Consider the following 23,944-nt stretch of genomic DNA (forward strand, 5'->3'; position numbering starts at 1 on the left):
TCCGGAACCTTGGTGCATTCCGGAACTCTGAACATTCCGGAATTCCGAACATTCCGGAACCTTGGTGCATTCCGGAACTCTTAACATTCCGGAACCTTGGTGCATTCCGGAATTCCGAACATTCCGGAACCTTGGTGCATTCCGGAACTCTGAACATTCCGGAACTCTGAACATTCCGGAATTCCGAACATTCCGGAACTCTGAACATTCCGGAATTCCGAACATTCCGGAACCTTGGTGCATTCCGGAACTCTGAACATTCCGGAATTCCGAACATTCCGGAACCTTGGTGCATTCCGGAACTCTGAACATTCCGGAATTCCGAACATTCCGGAACCTTGGTGCATTCCGGAACTCTGAACATTCCGGAATTCCGAACATTCCGGAACCTTGGTGCATTCCGGAACTCTGAATTCCGGAACCTTGGTGCATTCCGGAATTCCGAACATTCCGGAACCTTGGTACATTCCGGAACTCTGAACATTCCGGAATTCCGAACATTCCGGAACTCTGAACATTCCGGAACTCTGAACATTCCGGAATTCCGAACATTCCGGAACCTTGGTGCATTCCGGAATTCCGAACATTCCGGAACCTTGGTGCATTCCGGAACTCTGAACATTCCGGAATTCCGAACATTCCGGAACCTTGGTGCATTCCGGAACTCTGAATTCCGGAACCTTGGTGCATTCCGGAATTCCGAACATTCCGGAACCTTGGTACATTCCGGAACTCTGAACATTCCGGAATTCCGAACATTCCGGAACTCCGAACATTCCGGAACTCTGAACATTCCGGAACTCTGAACATTCCGGAATTCCGAACATTCCGGAACCTTGGTGCATTCCGGAATTCCGAACATTCCGGAACCTTGGTGCATTCCGGAACTCTGAACATTCCGGAATTCCGAACATTCCGGAACCTTGGTGCATTCCGGAATTCCGAACATTCCGGAACCTTGGTGCATTCCGGAACTCTGAACATTCCGGAATTCCGAACATTCCGGAACCTTGGTGCATTCCGGAACTCTGAACATTCCGGAATTCCGAACATTCCGGAACCTTGGTGCATTCCGGAACTCTGAACATTCCGGAATTCCGAACATTCCGGAACCTTGGTGCATTCCGGAACTCTGAATTCCGGAACCTTGGTGCATTCCGGAATTCCGAACATTCCGGAACCTTGGTACATTCCGGAACTCTGAACATTCCGTAATTCCGAACATTCCGGAACCTTGGTGCATTCCGGAATTCCGAACATTCCGGAACCTTGGTGCATTCCGGAACTCTGAACATTCCGGAATTCCGAACATTCCGGAACCTTGGTGCATTCCGGAACTCTTAACATTCCGGAACCTTGGTGCATTCCGGAATTCCGAACATTCCGGAACCTTGGTGCATTCCGGAACTCTGAACATTCCGGAACTCTGAACATTCCGGAACTCTGAACATTCCGGAATTTCGAACATTCCGGAACCTTGGTGAATTCCGGAATTCCGAACATTCTGGAACCTTGGTGCATTCCGGAATTCCGAACATTCCGGAACCTTGGTGCATTCCGGAACTCTGAACTTTCCGGAATTCCGAACATTCCGGAACCTTGGTGCATTCCGGAACTCTGAACATTCCGGAATTTCGAACATTCCGGAACCTTGGTGAATTCCGGAACTCCGAACATTCCGGAACTCTGAACATTCCGGAACTCTGAACATTCCGGAATTCCGAACATTCCGGAACCTTGGTGCATTCCGGAATTCCGAACATTCCGGAACCTTGGTGCATTCCGGAACTCTGAACATTCCGGAATTCCGAACATTCCGGAACCTTGGTGCATTCCGGAATTCCGAACATTCCGGAACCTTGGTGCATTCCGGAACTCTGAACATTCCGGAATTCCGAACATTCCGGAACCTTGGTGCATTCCGGAATTCCGAACATTCCGGAACCTTGGTGCATTCCGGAACTCTGAACATTCCGGAATTCCGAACATTCCGGAACCTTGGTGCATTCCGGAACTCTTAACATTCCGGAACCTTGGTGCATTCCGGAATTCCGAACATTCCGGAACCTTGGTGCATTCCGGAACTCTGAACATTCCGGAACTCTGAACATTCCGGAACTCTGAACATTCCGGAATTTCGAACATTCCGGAACCTTGGTGAATTCCGGAATTCCGAACATTCCGGAACCTTGGTGCATTCCGGAATTCCGAACATTCCGGAACCTTGGTGCATTCCGGAACTCTGAACTTTCCGGAATTCCGAACATTCCGGAACCTTGGTGCATTCCGGAACTCTGAACATTCCGGAATTTCGAACATTCCGGAACCTTGGTGAATTCCGGAATTCCGAACATTCCGGAACCTTGGTGCATTCCGGAACTCTGAACTTTCCGGAATTCCGAACATTCCGGAACCTTGGTGCATTCCGGAACTCTGAACATTCCGGAATTCCGAACATTCCGGAACCTTGGTGCATTCCGGAACTCTTAACATTCCGGAACCTTGGTGCATTCCGGAACTCTGAACATTCCGGAACTCTGAACATTCCGGAATTCCGAACATTCCGGAACCTTGGTGCATTCCGGAACTCTGAACATTCCGGAATTCCGAACATTCCGGAACCTTGGTGCATTCCGGAACTCTTAACATTCCGGAACCTTGGTGCATTCCGGAATTCCGAACATTCCGGAACCTTGGTGCATTCCGGAACTCTGAACATTCCGGAATTCCGAACATTCCGGAACCTTGGTGCATTCCGGAACTCTGAACACTCCGGAACTCTGAACATTCCGGAATTCCGAACATTCCGGAACCTTGGTGCATTCCGGAACTCTGAACATTCCGGAACTCTGAACATTCCGGAATTCCGAACATTCCGGAACTCTGAACATTCCGGAATTCCGAACATTCCGGAACCTTGGTGCATTCCGGAACTCTGAACATTCCGGAATTCCGAACATTCCGGAACCTTGGTGCATTCCGGAACTCTGAACATTCCGGAACTCTGAACATTCCGGAATTCCGAACATTCCGGAACATTGGTGCATTCCGGAACTCTGAACATTCCGGAACTCTGAACATTCCGGAACCTTGGTGCATTCCGGAATTCCGAACATTCCGGAACCTTGGTGCATTCCGGAACTCTGAACATTCCGGAATTCCGAACATTCCGGAACATTGGTGCATTCCGGAACTCTGAACATTCCGGAACTCTGAACATTCCGGAATTCCGAACATTCCGGAACCTTGGTGCATTCCGGAACTCTGAACATTCCGGAATTCCGAACATTCCGGAACCTTGGTGCATTCCGGAACTCTTAACATTCCGGAACCTTGGTGCATTCCGGAACTCTGAACATTCCGGAATTCCGAACATTCCGGAACCTTGGTGCATTCCGGAATTCCGAACATTCCGGAACCTTGGTGCATTCCGGAACTCTGAACATTCCGGAATTCCGAACATTCCGGAACCTTGGTGCATTCCGGAACTCTGAACATTCCGGAATTCCGAACATTCCGGAACCTTGGTGCATTCCGGAACTCTGAACACTCCGGAACTCTGAACATTCCGGAATTCCGAACATTCCGGAACCTTGGTACATTCCGGAACTCTGAACATTCCGGAACTCTGAACATTCCGGAATTCCGAACATTCCGGAACCTTGGTGCATTCCGGAACTCTGAACATTCCGGAACCTTGGTGCATTCCGGAACTCTGAACATTCCGGAATTCCGACCATTCCGGAACCTTGGTGCATTCCGGAACTCTGAACATTCCGGAACTCTGAACATTCCGGAATTCCGAACATCCCGGAACCTTGGTGCATTCCGGAACTCTGAACATCCCGGAACTCTGAACATTCCGGAATTCCGAACATTCCGGAACCTTGGTGCATTCCGGAACTCTGAACATTCCGGAACCTTGGTGCATTCCGGAACTCTGAACATTCCGGAATTCCGAACATTCCGGAACCTTGGTGCATTCCGGAACTCTGAAAATTCCGGAATTCCGAACATTCCGGAACCTTTGTGCATTCCGGAACTCTTAACATTCCGGAACCTTGGTGCATTCCGGAATTCCGAACATTCCGGAACCTTGGTGCATTCCGGAACTCTGAACATTCCGGAACTCTGAACATTCCGGAATTTCGAACATTCCGGAACCTTGGTGAATTCCGGAATTCCGAACATTCCGGAACCTTGGTGCATTCCGGAACTATGAACATTCCGGAATTCCGAACATTCCGGAACCTTGGTGCATTCCGGAACTCTGAACATTCCGGAGCTCTGAACATTCCAGAATTCCGAACATTCCGGAACCTTGGTGGATTCCGGAACTCTGAACCTTCCGGAACTCTGAACATTCCGGAATTACGAACAATCCGGAACCTTGGTGCATTCCGGAACTCTGAACATTCCGGAATTCCGAACATTCCGGAACTCTGAACCTTCCGGAACTCTGAACATTCCGGAATTACGAACAATCCGGAACCTTGGTGCATTCCGGAACTCTGAACATTCCGGAATTCCGAACATTCCGGAACTCTGAACATTCCGGAACTCTGAACATTCCGGAATTCCGAACATTCCGGAACCTTGGTGCATTCCGGAACTCTGAACATTCCGGAACTCTGAACATTCCGGAACCTTGGTGCATTCCGGAACTCTGAACATTCCGGAACTCTGAACATTCCGGAATTTCGAACATTCCGGAACCTTGGTGAATTCCGGAATTCCGAACATTCCGGAACCTTGGTGCATTCCGGAACTATGAACATTCCGGAATTCCGAACATTCCGGAACCTTGGTGCATTCCGGAACTCTGAACATTCCGGAGCTCTGAACATTCCAGAATTCCGAACATTCCGGAACCTTGGTGGATTCCGGAACTCTGAACCTTCCGGAACTCTGAACATTCCGGAATTACGAACAATCCGGAACCTTGGTGCATTCCGGAACTCTGAACATTCCGGAATTCCGAACATTCCGGAACTCTGAACATTCCGGAACTCTGAACATTCCGGAATTCCGAACATTCCGGAACCTTGGTGCATTCCGGAACTCTGAACATTCCGGAACTCTGAACATTCCGGAACCTTGGTGCATTCCGGAACTCTGAACATTCCGGAACTCTGAACATTCTGGAATTCCGAACATTCCGGAACCTTGGTGCATTCCGGAACTCTGAACATTCCGGAACTCTGAACATTCTGGAACTCTGAACATTCCGGAATTCCGAACATTCCGGAACCTTGGTGCATTCCGGAATTCCGAAAATTCCGGAACCTTGGAGCATTCCGGAACTATGAACATTCCGGAACCTTGGTGCATTCCGGAACTCTGAACATTCCGGAATTCCGAACATTCCGGAACCTTGGTGCATTCCGGAATTCCGAACATTCCGGAACCTTGGTGCATTCCGGAACTCTGAACATTCCGGAACTCTGAACATTCCGGAATTCCGAACATTCCGGAACCTTGGTGCATTCCGGAACTCTGAATTCCGGAACCTTGGTGCATTCCGGAATTCCGAACATTCCGGAACCTTGGAGCATTCCGGAACTATGAACATTCCGGAACCTTGGTGCATTCCGGAACTCTGAACATTCCGGAACCTTGGTGCATTCCGGAACTCTGAACATTCCGGAATTCCGAACATTCCGGAACTCCGAACATTCCGGAACTCTGAACATTCCGGAATTCCGAACATTCCGGAACATTGGTGCATTCCGGAACTCTGAACATTCCGGAACTCTGAACATTCCGGAATTCCGAACATTCCGGAACCTTGGTGCATTCCGGAACTCTGAACATTCCGGAACCTTGGTGCATTCCGGAACTCTGAACATTCCGGAATTCCGAACATTCCGGAACCTTGGTGCATTCCGGAACTCTGAACATTCCGGAACTCTGAACATTCCGTAATTCCGAACATTCCGGAACCTTGGTGCATTCCGGAACTCTGAAAATTCCGGAATTCCGAACATTCCGGAACCTTTGTGCATTCCGGAACTCTTAACATTCCGGAACCTTGGTGCATTCCGGAATTCCGAACATTCCGGAACCTTGGTGCATTCCGGAACTCTGAACATTCCGGAACTCTGAACATTCCGGAATTTCGAACATTCCGGAACCTTGGTGAATTCCGGAATTCCGAACATTCCGGAACCTTGGTGCATTCCGGAACTATGAACATTCCGGAATTCCGAACATTCCGGAACCTTGGTGCATTCCGGAACTCTGAACATTCCGGAGCTCTGAACATTCCAGAATTCCGAACATTCCGGAACCTTGGTGGATTCCGGAACTCTGAACCTTCCGGAACTCTGAACATTCCGGAATTACGAACAATCCGGAACCTTGGTGCATTCCGGAACTCTGAACATTCCGGAATTCCGAACATTCCGGAACTCTGAACATTCCGGAACTCTGAACATTCCGGAATTCCGAACATTCCGGAACCTTGGTGCATTCCGGAACTCTGAACATTCCGGAACTCTGAACATTCCGGAACCTTGGTGCATTCCGGAACTCTGAACATTCCGGAACTCTGAACATTCTGGAATTCCGAACATTCCGGAACCTTGGTGCATTCCGGAACTCTGAACATTCCGGAACTCTGAACATTCTGGAACTCTGAACATTCCGGAATTCCGAACATTCCGGAACCTTGGTGCATTCCGGAATTCCGAAAATTCCGGAACCTTGGAGCATTCCGGAACTATGAACATTCCGGAACCTTGGTGCATTCCGGAACTCTGAACATTCCGGAATTCCGAACATTCCGGAACCTTGGTGCATTCCGGAATTCCGAACATTCCGGAACCTTGGTGCATTCCGGAACTCTGAACATTCCGGAATTCCGAACATTCCGGAACCTTGGTGCATTCCGGAACTCTTAACATTCCGGAACCTTGGTGCATTCCGGAATTCCGAACATTCCGGAACCTTGGTGCATTCCGGAACTCTGAACATTCCGGAACTCTGAACATTCCGGAACTCTGAACATTCCGGAATTTCGAACATTCCGGAACCTTGGTGAATTCCGGAATTCCGAACATTCCGGAACCTTGGTGCATTCCGGAATTCCGAACATTCCGGAACCTTGGTGCATTCCGGAACTCTGAACTTTCCGGAATTCCGAACATTCCGGAACCTTGGTGCATTCCGGAACTCTGAACATTCCGGAATTTCGAACATTCCGGAACCTTGGTGAATTCCGGAATTCCGAACATTCCGGAACCTTGGTGCATTCCGGAACTCTGAACTTTCCGGAATTCCGAACATTCCGGAACCTTGGTGCATTCCGGAACTCTGAACATTCCGGAATTCCGAACATTCCGGAACCTTGGTGCATTCCGGAACTCTTAACATTCCGGAACCTTGGTGCATTCCGGAACTCTGAACATTCCGGAACTCTGAACATTCCGGAATTCCGAACATTCCGGAACCTTGGTGCATTCCGGAACTCTGAACATTCCGGAATTCCGAACATTCCGGAACCTTGGTGCATTCCGGAACTCTTAACATTCCGGAACCTTGGTGCATTCCGGAATTCCGAACATTCCGGAACCTTGGTGCATTCCGGAACTCTGAACATTCCGGAACTCTGAACATTCCGGAATTCCGAACATTCCGGAACTCTGAACATTCCGGAATTCCGAACATTCCGGAACCTTGGTGCATTCCGGAACTCTGAACATTCCGGAATTCCGAACATTCCGGAACCTTGGTGCATTCCGGAACTCTGAACATTCCGGAATTCCGAACATTCCGGAACCTTGGTGCATTCCGGAACTCTGAACATTCCGGAATTCCGAACATTCCGGAACCTTGGTGCATTCCGGAACTCTGAATTCCGGAACCTTGGTGCATTCCGGAATTCCGAACATTCCGGAACCTTGGTACATTCCGGAACTCTGAACATTCCGGAATTCCGAACATTCCGGAACTCCGAACATTCCGGAACTCTGAACATTCCGGAACTCTGAACATTCCGGAATTCCGAACATTCCGGAACCTTGGTGCATTCCGGAATTCCGAACATTCCGGAACCTTGGTGCATTCCGGAACTCTGAACATTCCGGAATTCCGAACATTCCGGAACCTTGGTGCATTCCGGAACTCTGAATTCCGGAACCTTGGTGCATTCCGGAATTCCGAACATTCCGGAACCTTGGTACATTCCGGAACTCTGAACATTCCGGAATTCCGAACATTCCGGAACTCCGAACATTCCGGAACTCTGAACATTCCGGAACTCTGAACATTCCGGAATTCCGAACATTCCGGAACCTTGGTGCATTCCGGAATTCCGAACATTCCGGAACCTTGGTGCATTCCGGAACTCTGAACATTCCGGAATTCCGAACATTCCGGAACCTTGGTGCATTCCGGAATTCCGAACATTCCGGAACCTTGGTGCATTCCGGAACTCTGAACATTCCGGAATTCCGAACATTCCGGAACCTTGGTGCATTCCGGAACTCTGAACATTCCGGAATTCCGAACATTCCGGAACCTTGGTGCATTCCGGAACTCTGAACATTCCGGAATTCCGAACATTCCGGAACCTTGGTGCATTCCGGAACTCTGAATTCCGGAACCTTGGTGCATTCCGGAATTCCGAACATTCCGGAACCTTGGTACATTCCGGAACTCTGAACATTCCGTAATTCCGAACATTCCGGAACCTTGGTGCATTCCGGAATTCCGAACATTCCGGAACCTTGGTGCATTCCGGAACTCTGAACATTCCGGAATTCCGAACATTCCGGAACCTTGGTGCATTCCGGAACTCTTAACATTCCGGAACCTTGGTGCATTCCGGAATTCCGAACATTCCGGAACCTTGGTGCATTCCGGAACTCTGAACATTCCGGAACTCTGAACATTCCGGAACTCTGAACATTCCGGAATTTCGAACATTCCGGAACCTTGGTGAATTCCGGAATTCCGAACATTCTGGAACCTTGGTGCATTCCGGAATTCCGAACATTCCGGAACCTTGGTGCATTCCGGAACTCTGAACTTTCCGGAATTCCGAACATTCCGGAACCTTGGTGCATTCCGGAACTCTGAACATTCCGGAATTTCGAACATTCCGGAACCTTGGTGAATTCCGGAACTCCGAACATTCCGGAACTCTGAACATTCCGGAACTCTGAACATTCCGGAATTCCGAACATTCCGGAACCTTGGTGCATTCCGGAATTCCGAACATTCCGGAACCTTGGTGCATTCCGGAACTCTGAACATTCCGGAATTCCGAACATTCCGGAACCTTGGTGCATTCCGGAATTCCGAACATTCCGGAACCTTGGTGCATTCCGGAACTCTGAACATTCCGGAATTCCGAACATTCCGGAACCTTGGTGCATTCCGGAATTCCGAACATTCCGGAACCTTGGTGCATTCCGGAACTCTGAACATTCCGGAATTCCGAACATTCCGGAACCTTGGTGCATTCCGGAACTCTTAACATTCCGGAACCTTGGTGCATTCCGGAATTCCGAACATTCCGGAACCTTGGTGCATTCCGGAACTCTGAACATTCCGGAACTCTGAACATTCCGGAACTCTGAACATTCCGGAATTTCGAACATTCCGGAACCTTGGTGAATTCCGGAATTCCGAACATTCCGGAACCTTGGTGCATTCCGGAATTCCGAACATTCCGGAACCTTGGTGCATTCCGGAACTCTGAACTTTCCGGAATTCCGAACATTCCGGAACCTTGGTGCATTCCGGAACTCTGAACATTCCGGAATTTCGAACATTCCGGAACCTTGGTGAATTCCGGAATTCCGAACATTCCGGAACCTTGGTGCATTCCGGAACTCTGAACTTTCCGGAATTCCGAACATTCCGGAACCTTGGTGCATTCCGGAACTCTGAACATTCCGGAATTCCGAACATTCCGGAACCTTGGTGCATTCCGGAACTCTTAACATTCCGGAACCTTGGTGCATTCCGGAACTCTGAACATTCCGGAACTCTGAACATTCCGGAATTCCGAACATTCCGGAACCTTGGTGCATTCCGGAACTCTGAACATTCCGGAATTCCGAACATTCCGGAACCTTGGTGCATTCCGGAACTCTTAACATTCCGGAACCTTGGTGCATTCCGGAATTCCGAACATTCCGGAACCTTGGTGCATTCCGGAACTCTGAACATTCCGGAATTCCGAACATTCCGGAACCTTGGTGCATTCCGGAACTCTGAACACTCCGGAACTCTGAACATTCCGGAATTCCGAACATTCCGGAACCTTGGTGCATTCCGGAACTCTGAACATTCCGGAACTCTGAACATTCCGGAATTCCGAACATTCCGGAACTCTGAACATTCCGGAATTCCGAACATTCCGGAACCTTGGTGCATTCCGGAACTCTGAACATTCCGGAATTCCGAACATTCCGGAACCTTGGTGCATTCCGGAACTCTGAACATTCCGGAACTCTGAACATTCCGGAATTCCGAACATTCCGGAACATTGGTGCATTCCGGAACTCTGAACATTCCGGAACTCTGAACATTCCGGAACCTTGGTGCATTCCGGAATTCCGAACATTCCGGAACCTTGGTGCATTCCGGAACTCTGAACATTCCGGAATTCCGAACATTCCGGAACATTGGTGCATTCCGGAACTCTGAACATTCCGGAACTCTGAACATTCCGGAATTCCGAACATTCCGGAACCTTGGTGCATTCCGGAACTCTGAACATTCCGGAATTCCGAACATTCCGGAACCTTGGTGCATTCCGGAACTCTTAACATTCCGGAACCTTGGTGCATTCCGGAACTCTGAACATTCCGGAATTCCGAACATTCCGGAACATTGGTGCATTCCGGAACTCTGAACATTCCGGAACTCTGAACATTCCGGAACCTTGGTGCATTCCGGAATTCCGAACATTCCGGAACCTTGGTGCATTCTGGAACTCTGAACATTCCGGAATTCCGAACATTCCGGAACATTGGTGCATTCCGGAACTCTGAACATTCCGGAACTCTGAACATTCCGGAATTCCGAACATTCCGGAACCTTGGTGCATTCCGGAACTCTGAACATTCCGGAATTCCGAACATTCCGGAACCTTGGTGCATTCCGGAACTCTGAACACTCCGGAACTCTGAACATTCCGGAATTCCGAACATTCCGGAACCTTGGTACATTCCGGAACTCTGAACATTCCGGAACTCTGAACATTCCGGAATTCCGAACATTCCGGAACCTTGGTGCATTCCGGAACTCTGAACATTCCGGAACCTTGGTGCATTCCGGAACTCTGAACATTCCGGAATTCCGACCATTCCGGAACCTTGGTGCATTCCGGAACTCTGAACATTCCGGAACTCTGAACATTCCGGAATTCCGAACATCCCGGAACCTTGGTGCATTCCGGAACTCTGAACATCCCGGAACTCTGAACATTCCGGAATTCCGAACATTCCGGAACCTTGGTGCATTCCGGAACTCTGAACATTCCGGAACCTTGGTGCATTCCGGAACTCTGAACATTCCGGAATTCCGAACATTCCGGAACCTTGGTGCATTCCGGAACTCTGAACATTCCGGAACTCTGAACATTCCGTAATTCCGAACATTCCGGAACCTTGGTGCATTCCGGAACTCTGAAAATTCCGGAATTCCGAACATTCCGGAACCTTTGTGCATTCCGGAACTCTTAACATTCCGGAACCTTGGTGCATTCCGGAATTCCGAACATTCCGGAACCTTGGTGCATTCCGGAACTCTGAACATTCCGGAACTCTGAACATTCCGGAATTTCGAACATTCCGGAACCTTGGTGAATTCCGGAATTCCGAACATTCCGGAACCTTGGTGCATTCCGGAACTATGAACATTCCGGAATTCCGAACATTCCGGAACCTTGGTGCATTCCGGAACTCTGAACATTCCGGAGCTCTGAACATTCCAGAATTCCGAACATTCCGGAACCTTGGTGGATTCCGGAACTCTGAACCTTCCGGAACTCTGAACATTCCGGAATTACGAACAATCCGGAACCTTGGTGCATTCCGGAACTCTGAACATTCCGGAATTCCGAACATTCCGGAACTCTGAACATTCCGGAACTCTGAACATTCCGGAATTCCGAACATTCCGGAACCTTGGTGCATTCCGGAACTCTGAACATTCCGGAACTCTGAACATTCCGGAACCTTGGTGCATTCCGGAACTCTGAACATTCCGGAACTCTGAACATTCTGGAATTCCGAACATTCCGGAACCTTGGTGCATTCCGGAACTCTGAACATTCCGGAACTCTGAACATTCTGGAACTCTGAACATTCCGGAATTCCGAACATTCCGGAACCTTGGTGCATTCCGGAATTCCGAAAATTCCGGAACCTTGGAGCATTCCGGAACTATGAACATTCCGGAACCTTGGTGCATTCCGGAACTCTGAACATTCCGGAATTCCGAACATTCCGGAACTCTGAACATTCCGGAACTCCGAACATTCCGGAATTCCGAACATTCCAGAACCTTGGTGCATTCCGGAACTCTGAACATTCCGGAACCTTGGTGCATTCCGGAACTCTGAACCTTCCGGAACTATGAACATTCCGGAATTCCGAACATTCCGGAACCTTGGTGCATTCCGGAACTCTGAACATTCTGGAACCTTGGTGCATTCCGGAACTCTGAACATTCCGGAATTCCGAACATTCCGGAACCTTGGTGCATTCCGGAATTCCGAACATTCCGGAACCTTGGTGCATTCCGGAACTCTGAACATTCCGGAACTCTGAACATTCCGGAATTCCGAACATTCCGGAACCTTGGTGCATTCCGGAACTCTGAATTCCGGAACCTTGTTGCATTCCGGAATTCCGAACATTCCGGAACCTTGGAGCATTCCGGAACTATGAACATTCCGGAACCTTGGTGCATTCCGGAACTCTGAACATTCCGGAACCTTGGTGCATTCCGGAACTCTGAACCTTCCGGAACTATGAACATTCCGGAATTCCGAACATTCCGGAACCTTGGTGCATTCCGGAACTCTGAACATTCTGGAACCTTGGTGCATTCCGGAACTCTGAACATTCCGGAATTCCGAACATTCCGGAACCTTGGTGCATTCCGGAATTCCGAACATTCCGGAACCTTGGTGCATTCCGGAACTCTGAACATTCCGGAACTCTGAACATTCCGGAATTCCGAACATTCCGGAACCTTGGTGCATTCCGGAACTCTGAATTCCGGAACCTTGTTGCATTCCGGAATTCCGAACATTCCGGAACCTTGGAGCATTCCGGAACTATGAACATTCCGGAACCTTGGTGCATTCCGGAACTCTGAACATTCCGGAACCTTGGTGCATTCCGGAACTCTGAACATTCCGGAATTCCGAACATTCCGGAACCTTGGTGAATTCCGGAACTCCGAACATTCCGGAACTCTGAACATTCCGGAACTCTGAACATTCCGGAATTCCGAACATTCCGGAACCTTGGTGCATTCCGGAATTCCGAACATTCCGGAACCTTGGTGCATTCCGGAACTCTGAACATTCCGGAATTCCGAACATTCCGGAACCTTGGTGCATTCCGGAACTCTTAACATTCCGGAACCTTGGTGCATTCCGGAACTCTGAACATTCCGGAATTCCGAACATTCCGGAACATTGGTGCATTCCGGAACTCTGAACATTCCGGAACTCTGAACATTCCGGAACCTTGGTGCATTCCGGAATTCCGAACATTCCGGAACCTTGGTGCATTCCGGAACTCTGAACATTCCGGAATTCCGAACATTCCGGAACATTGGTGCATTCCGGAACTCTGAACATTCCGGAACTCTGAACATTCCGGAATTCCGAACATTCCGGAACCTTGGTGCATTCCGGAACTCTGAACATTCCGGAATTCCGAACATTCCGGAACCTTGGTGCATTCCGGAACTCTGAACACTCCGGAACTCTGAACATTCCGGAATTCCGAACATTCCGGAACCTTGGTACATTCCGGAACTCTGAACATTCCGGAACTCTGAACATTCCGGAATTCCGAACATTCCGGAACCTTGGTGCATTCCGGAACTCTGAACATTCCGGAACCTTGGTGCATTCCGGAACTCTGAACATTCCGGAATTCCGACCATTCCGGAACCTTGGTGCATTCCGGAACTCTGAACATTCCGGAACTCTGAACATTCCGGAATTCCGAACATCCCGGAACCTTGGTGCATTCCGGAACTCTGAACATTCCGGAACTCTGAACATTCCGGAATTCCGAACATTCCGGAACCTTGGTGCATTCCGGAACTCTGAACATTCCGGAACCTTGGTGCATTCCGGAACTCTGAACATTCCGGAATTCCGAACATTCCGGAACCTTGGTGCATTCCGGAACTCTGAACATTCCGGAACTCTGAACATTCCGTAATTCCGAACATTCCGGAACCTTGGTGCATTCCGGAACTCTGAAAATTCCGGAATTCCGAACATTCCGGAACCTTTGTGCATTCCGGAACTCTTAACATTCCGGAACCTTGGTGCATTCCGGAATTCCGAACATTCCGGAACCTTGGTGCATTCCGGAACTCTGAACATTCCGGAACTCTGAACATTCCGGAATTTCGAACATTCCGGAACCTTGGTGAATTCCGGAATTCCGAACATTCCGGAACCTTGGTGCATTCCGGAACTATGAACATTCCGGAATTCCGAACATTCCGGAACCTTGGTGCATTCCGGAACTCTGAACATTCCGGAGCTCTGAACATTCCAGAATTCCGAACATTCCGGAACCTTGGTGGATTCCGGAACTCTGAACCTTCCGGAACTCTGAACATTCCGGAATTACGAACAATCCGGAACCTTGGTGCATTCCGGAACTCTGAACATTCCGGAATTCCGAACATTCCGGAACTCTGAACATTCCGGAACTCTGAACATTCCGGAATTCCGAACATTCCGGAACCTTGGTGCATTCCGGAACTCTGAACATTCCGGAACTCTGAACATTCCGGAACCTTGGTGCATTCCGGAACTCTGAACATTCCGGAACTCTGAACATTCTGGAATTCCGAACATTCCGGAACCTTGGTGCATTCCGGAACTCTGAACATTCCGGAACTCTGAACATTCTGGAACTCTGAACATTCCGGAATTCCGAACATTCCGGAACCTTGGTGCATTCCGGAATTCCGAAAATTCCGGAACCTTGGAGCATTCCGGAACTATGAACATTCCGGAACCTTGGTGCATTCCGGAACTCTGAACATTCCGGAATTCCGAACATTCCGGAACTCTGAACATTCCGGAACTCCGAACATTCCGGAATTCCGAACATTCCAGAACCTTGGTGCATTCCGGAACTCTGAACATTCCGGAACCTTGGTGCATTCCGGAACTCTGAACCTTCCGGAACTATGAACATTCCGGAATTCCGAACATTCCGGAACCTTGGTGCATTCCGGAACTCTGAACATTCTGGAACCTTGGTGCATTCCGGAACTCTGAACATTCCGGAATTCCGAACATTCCGGAACCTTGGTGCATTCCGGAATTCCGAACATTCCGGAACCTTGGTGCATTCCGGAACTCTGAACATTCCGGAACTCTGAACATTCCGGAATTCCGAACATTCCGGAACCTTGGTGCATTCCGGAACTCTGAATTCCGGAACCTTGTTGCATTCCGGAATTCCGAACATTCCGGAACCTTGGAGCATTCCGGAACTATGAACATTCCGGAACCTTGGTGCATTCCGGAACTCTGAACATTCCGGAACCTTGGTGCATTCCGGAACTCTGAACATTCCGGAATTCCGAACATTCCGGAACTCCGAACATTCCGGAACTCTGAACATTCCGGAATTCCGAACATTCCGGAACATTGGTGCATTCCGGAACTCTGAACATTCCGGAACTCTGAACATTCCGGAATTCCGAACATTCCGGAACCTTGGTGCATTCCGGAACTCTGAACATTCCGGAACCTTGGTGCATTCCGGAACTCTGAACATTCCGGAATTCCGAACATTCCGGAACCTTGGTGCATTCCGGAACTCTGAACATTCCGGAACTCTGAACATTCCGTAATTCCGAACATTCCGGAACCTTGGTGCATTCCGGAACTCTGAAAATTCCGGAATTCCGAACATTCCGGAACCTTTGTGCATTCCGGAACTCTTAACATTCCGGAACCTTGGTGCATTCCGGAATTCCGAACATTCCGGAACCTTGGTGCATTCCGGAACTCTGAACATTCCGGAACTCTGAACATTCCGGAATTTCGAACATTCCGGAACCTTGGTGAATTCCGGAATTCCGAACATTCCGGAACCTTGGTGCATTCCGGAACTATGAACATTCCGGAATTCCGAACATTCCGGAACCTTGGTGCATTCCGGAACTCTGAACATTCCGGAGCTCTGAACATTCCAGAATTCCGAACATTCCGGAACCTTGGTGGATTCCGGAACTCTGAACCTTCCGGAACTCTGAACATTCCGGAATTACGAACAATCCGGAACCTTGGTGCATTCCGGAACTCTGAACATTCCGGAATTCCGAACATTCCGGAACTCTGAACATTCCGGAACTCTGAACATTCCGGAATTCCGAACATTCCGGAACCTTGGTGCATTCCGGAACTCTGAACATTCCGGAACTCTGAACATTCCGGAACCTTGGTGCATTCCGGAACTCTGAACATTCCGGAACTCTGAACATTCTGGAATTCCGAACATTCCGGAACCTTGGTGCATTCCGGAACTCTGAACATTCCGGAACTCTGAACATTCTGGAACTCTGAACATTCCGGAATTCCGAACATTCCGGAACCTTGGTGCATTCCGGAATTCCGAAAATTCCGGAACCTTGGAGCATTCCGGAACTATGAACATTCCGGAACCTTGGTGCATTCCGGAACTCTGAACATTCCGGAATTCCGAACATTCCGGAACCTTGGTGCATTCCGGAATTCCGAACATTCCGGAACCTTGGTGCATTCCGGAACTCTGAACATTCCGGAATTCCGAACATTCCGGAACCTTGGTGCATTCCGGAACTCTTAACATTCCGGAACCTTGGTGCATTCCGGAATTCCGAACATTCCGGAACCTTGGTGCATTCCGGAACTCTGAACATTCCGGAACTCTGAACATTCCGGAACTCTGAACATTCCGGAATTTCGAACATTCCGGAACCTTGGTGAATTCCGGAATTCCGAACATTCCGGAACCTTGGTGCATTCCGGAATTCCGAACATTCCGGAACCTTGGTGCATTCCGGAACTCTGAACTTTCCGGAATTCCGAACATTCCGGAACCTTGGTGCATTCCGGAACTCTGAACATTCCGGAATTTCGAACATTCCGGAACCTTGGTGCATTCCGGAACTCTGAACTTTCCGGAATTCCGAACATTCCGGAACCTTGGTGCATTCCGGAACTCTGAACATTCCGGAATTCCGAACATTCCGGAACCTTGGTGCATTCCGGAACTCTGAACATTCCGGAATTCCGAACATTCCGGAACCTTGGTGCATTCCGGAACTCTGAACATTCCGGAATTCCGAACATTCCGGAACCTTGGTGCATTCCGGAACTCTGAACATTCCGGAATTCCGAACATTCCGGAACCTTGGTGCATTCCGGAACTCTGAATTCCGGAACCTTGGTGCATTCCGGAATTCCGAACATTCCGGAACCTTGGTACATTCCGGAACTCTGAACATTCCGGAATTCCGAACATTCCGGAACTCCGAACATTCCGGAACTCTGAACATTCCGGAACTCTGAACATTCCGGAATTCCGAACATTCCGGAACCTTGGTGCATTCCGGAATTCCGAACATTCCGGAACCTTGGTGCATTCCGGAACTCTGAACATTCCGGAATTCCGAACATTCCGGAACCTTGGTGCATTCCGGAATTCCGAACATTCCGGAACCTTGGTGCATTCCGGAACTCTGAACATTCCGGAATTCCGAACATTCCGGAACCTTGGTGCATTCCGGAACTCTGAACATTCCGGAATTCCGAACATTCCGGAACCTTGGTGCATTCCGGAACTCTTAACATTCCGGAACCTTGGTGCATTCCGGAACTCTGAACATTCCGGAATTCCGAACATTCCGGAACATTGGTGCATTCCGGAACTCTGAACATTCCGGAACTCTGAACATTCCGGAACCTTGGTGCATTCCGGAATTCCGAACATTCCGGAACCTTGGTGCATTCCGGAACTCTGAACATTCCGGAATTCCGAACATTCCGGAACATTGGTGCATTCCGGAACTCTGAACATTCCGGAACTCTGAACATTCCGGAATTCCGAACATTCCGGAACCTTGGTGCATTCCGGAACTCTGAACATTCCGGAATTCCGAACATTCCGGAACCTTGGTGCATTCCGGAACTCTGAACACTCCGGAACTCTGAACATTCCGGAATTCCGAACATTCCGGAACCTTGGTACATTCCGGAACTCTGAACATTCCGGAACTCTGAACATTCCGGAATTCCGAACATTCCGGAACCTTGGTGCATTCCGGAACTCTGAACATTCCGGAACCTTGGTGCATTCCGGAACTCTGAACATTCCGGAATTCCGACCATTCCGGAACCTTGGTGCATTCCGGAACTCTGAACATTCCGGAACTCTGAACATTCCGGAATTCCGAACATCCCGGAACCTTGGTGCATTCCGGAACTCTGAACATTCCGGAACTCTGAACATTCCGGAATTCCGAACATTCCGGAACCTTGGTGCATTCCGGAACTCTGAACATTCCGGAACCTTGGTGCATTCCGGAACTCTGAACATTCCGGAATTCCGAACATTCCGGAACCTTGGTGCATTCCGGAACTCTGAACATTCCGGAACTCTGAACATTCCGTAATTCCGAACATTCCGGAACCTTGGTGCATTCCGGAACTCTGAAAATTCCGGAATTCCGAACATTCCGGAACCTTTGTGCATTCCGGAACTCTTAACATTCCGGAACCTTGGTGCATTCCGGAATTCCGAACATTCCGGAACCTTGGTGCATTCCGGAACTCTGAACATTCCGGAACTCTGAACATTCCGGAATTTCGAACATTCCGGAACCTTGGTGAATTCCGGAATTCCGAACATTCCGGAACCTTGGTGCATTCCGGAACTATGAACATTCCGGAATTCCGAACATTCCGGAACCTTGGTGCATTCCGGAACTCTGAACATTCCGGAGCTCTGAACATTCCAGAATTCCGAACATTCCGGAACCTTGGTGGATTCCGGAACTCTGAACCTTCCGGAACTCTGAACATTCCGGAATTACGAACAATCCGGAACCTTGGTGCATTCCGGAACTCTGAACATTCCGGAATTCCGAACATTCCGGAACTCTGAACATTCCGGAACTCTGAACATTCCGGAATTCCGAACATTCCGGAACCTTGGTGCATTCCGGAACTCTGAACATTCCGGAACTCTGAACATTCCGGAACCTTGGTGCATTCCGGAACTCTGAACATTCCGGAACTCTGAACATTCTGGAATTCCGAACATTCCGGAACCTTGGTGCATTCCGGAACTCTGAACATTCCGGAACTCTGAACATTCTGGAACTCTGAACATTCCGGAATTCCGAACATTCCGGAACCTTGGTGCATTCCGGAATTCCGAAAATTCCGGAACCTTGGAGCATTCCGGAACTATGAACATTCCGGAACCTTGGTGCATTCCGGAACTCTGAACATTCCGGAATTCCGAACATTCCGGAACTCTGAACATTCCGGAACTCCGAACATTCCGGAATTCCGAACATTCCAGAACCTTGGTGCATTCCGGAACTCTGAACATTCCGGAACCTTGGTGCATTCCGGAACTCTGAACATTCCGGAATTCCGAACATTCCGGAACTCCGAACATTCCGGAACTCTGAACATTCCGGAATTCCGAACATTCCGGAACATTGGTGCATTCCGGAACTCTGAACATTCCGGAACTCTGAACATTCCGGAATTCCGAACATTCCGGAACCTTGGTGCATTCCGGAACTCTGAACATTCCGGAATTCCGAACATTCCGGAACCTTGGTGCATTCCGGAACTCTTAACATTCCGGAACCTTGGTGCATTCCGGAACTCTGAACATTCCGGAATTCCGAACATTCCGGAACATTGGTGCATTCCGGAACTCTGAACATTCCGGAACTCTGAACATTCCGGAACCTTGGTGCATTCCGGAATTCCGAACATTCCGGAACCTTGGTGCATTCCGGAACTCTGAACATTCCGGAATTCCGAACATTCCGGAACATTGGTGCATTCCGGAACTCTGAACATTCCGGAACTCTGAACATTCCGGAATTCCGAACATTCCGGAACCTTGGTGCATTCCGGAACTCTGAACATTCCGGAATTCCGAACATTCCGGAACCTTGGTGCATTCCGGAACTCTGAACACTCCGGAACTCTGAACATTCCGGAATTCCGAACATTCCGGAACCTTGGTACATTCCGGAACTCTGAACATTCCGGAACTCTGAACATTCCGGAATTCCGAACATTCCGGAACCTTGGTGCATTCCGGAACTCTGAACATTCCGGAACCTTGGTGCATTCCGGAACTCTGAACATTCCGGAATTCCGACCATTCCGGAACCTTGGTGCATTCCGGAACTCTGAACATTCCGGAACTCTGAACATTCCGGAATTCCGAACATCCCGGAACCTTGGTGCATTCCGGAACTCTGAACATTCCGGAACTCTGAACATTCCGGAATTCCGAACATTCCGGAACCTTGGTGCATTCCGGAACTCTGAACATTCCGGAACCTTGGTGCATTCCGGAACTCTGAACATTCCGGAATTCCGAACATTCCGGAACCTTGGTGCATTCCGGAACTCTGAACATTCCGGAACTCTGAACATTCCGTAATTCCGAACATTCCGGAACCTTGGTGCATTCCGGAACTCTGAAAATTCCGGAATTCCGAACATTCCGGAACCTTTGTGCATTCCGGAACTCTTAACATTCCGGAACCTTGGTGCATTCCGGAATTCCGAACATTCCGGAACCTTGGTGCATTCCGGAACTCTGAACATTCCGGAACTCTGAACATTCCGGAATTTCGAACATTCCGGAACCTTGGTGAATTCCGGAATTCCGAACATTCCGGAACCTTGGTGCATTCCGGAACTATGAACATTCCGGAATTCCGAACATTCCGGAACCTTGGTGCATTCCGGAACTCTGAACATTCCGGAGCTCTGAACATTCCAGAATTCCGAACATTCCGGAACCTTGGTGGATTCCGGAACTCTGAACCTTCCGGAACTCTGAACATTCCGGAATTACGAACAATCCGGAACCTTGGTGCATTCCGGAACTCTGAACATTCCGGAATTCCGAACATTCCGGAACTCTGAACATTCCGGAACTCTGAACATTCCGGAATTCCGAACATTCCGGAACCTTGGTGCATTCCGGAACTCTGAACATTCCGGAACTCTGAACATTCCGGAACCTTGGTGCATTCCGGAACTCTGAACATTCCGGAACTCTGAACATTCTGGAATTCCGAACATTCCGGAACCTTGGTGCATTCCGGAACTCTGAACATTCCGGAACTCTGAACATTCTGGAACTCTGAACATTCCGGAATTCCGAACATTCCGGAACCTTGGTGCATTCCGGAATTCCGAAAATTCCGGAACCTTGGAGCATTCCGGAACTATGAACATTCCGGAACCTTGGTGCATTCCGGAACTCTGAACATTCCGGAATTCCGAACATTCCGGAACTCTGAACATTCCGGAACTCCGAACATTCCGGAATTCCGAACATTCCAGAACCTTGGTGCATTCCGGAACTCTGAACATTCCGGAACCTTGGTGCATTCCGGAACTCTGAACCTTCCGGAACTATGAACATTCCGGAATTCCGAACATTCCGGAACCTTGGTGCATTCCGGAACTCTGAACATTCTGGAACCTTGGTGCATTCCGGAACTCTGAACATTCCGGAATTCCGAACATTCCGGAACCTTGGTGCATTCCGGAATTCCGAACATTCCGGAACCTTGGTGCATTCCGGAACTCTGAACATTCCGGAACTCTGAACATTCCGGAATTCCGAACATTCCGGAACCTTGGTGCATTCCGGAACTCTGAATTCCGGAACCTTGTTGCATTCCGGAATTCCGAACATTCCGGAACCTTGGAGCATTCCGGAACTATGAACATTCCGGAACCTTGGTGCATTCCGGAACTCTGAACATTCCGGAACCTTGGTGCATTCCGGAACTCTGAACATTCCGGAATTCCGAACATTCCGGAACTCCGAACATTCCGGAACTCTGAACATTCCGGAATTCCGAACATTCCGGAACATTGGTGCATTCCGGAACTCTGAACATTCCGGAACTCTGAACATTCCGGAATTCCGAACATTCCGGAACCTTGGTGCATTCCGGAACTCTGAACATTCCGGAACCTTGGTGCATTCCGGAACTCTGAACATTCCGGAATTCCGAACATTCCGGAACCTTGGTGCATTCCGGAACTCTGAACATTCCGGAACTCTGAACATTCCGTAATTCCGAACATTCCGGAACCTTGGTGCATTCCGGAACTCTGAAAATTCCGGAATTCCGAACATTCCGGAACCTTTGTGCATTCCGGAACTCTTAACATTCCGGAACCTTGGTGCATTCCGGAATTCCGAACATTCCGGAACCTTGGTGCATTCCGGAACTCTGAACATTCCGGAACTCTGAACATTCCGGAATTTCGAACATTCCGGAACCTTGGTGAATTCCGGAATTCCGAACATTCCGGAACCTTGGTGCATTCCGGAACTATGAACATTCCGGAATTCCGAACATTCCGGAACCTTGGTGCATTCCGGAACTCTGAACATTCCGGAGCTCTGAACATTCCAGAATTCCGAACATTCCGGAACCTTGGTGGATTCCGGAACTCTGAACCTTCCGGAACTCTGAACATTCCGGAATTACGAACAATCCGGAACCTTGGTGCATTCCGGAACTCTGAACATTCCGGAATTCCGAACATTCCGGAACTCTGAACATTCCGGAACTCTGAACATTCCGGAATTCCGAACATTCCGGAACCTTGGTGCATTCCGGAACTCTGAACATTCCGGAACTCTGAACATTCCGGAACCTTGGTGCATTCCGGAACTCTGAACATTCCGGAACTCTGAACATTCTGGAATTCCGAACATTCCGGAACCTTGGTGCATTCCGGAACTCTGAACATTCCGGAACTCTGAACATTCTGGAACTCTGAACATTCCGGAATTCCGAACATTCCGGAACCTTGGTGCATTCCGGAATTCCGAAAATTCCGGAACCTTGGAGCATTCCGGAACTATGAACATTCCGGAACCTTGGTGCATTCCGGAACTCTGAACATTCCGGAATTCCGAACATTCCGGAACCTTGGTGCATTCCGGAATTCCGAACATTCCGGAACCTTGGTGCATTCCGGAACTCTGAACATTCCGGAATTCCGAACATTCCGGAACCTTGGTGCATTCCGGAACTCTTAACATTCCGGAACCTTGGTGCATTCCGGAATTCCGAACATTCCGGAACCTTGGTGCATTCCGGAACTCTGAACATTCCGGAACTCTGAACATTCCGGAACTCTGAACATTCCGGAATTTCGAACATTCCGGAACCTTGGTGAATTCCGGAATTCCGAACATTCCGGAACCTTGGTGCATTCCGGAATTCCGAACATTCCGGAACCTTGGTGCATTCCGGAACTCTGAACTTTCCGGAATTCCGAACATTCCGGAACCTTGGTGCATTCCGGAACTCTGAACATTCCGGAATTTCGAACATTCCGGAACCTTGGTGCATTCCGGAACTCTGAACTTTCCGGAATTCCGAACATTCCGGAACCTTGGTGCATTCCGGAACTCTGAACATTCCGGAA

Source organism: Rhamphochromis longiceps, linkage group LG13, assembly GCF_057381845.1.
Source record: "Rhamphochromis longiceps isolate RC_006_pf linkage group LG13, R_longiceps_female_GT1.1, whole genome shotgun sequence".
Lineage (NCBI taxonomy): Eukaryota > Metazoa > Chordata > Actinopteri > Cichliformes > Cichlidae > Rhamphochromis > Rhamphochromis longiceps.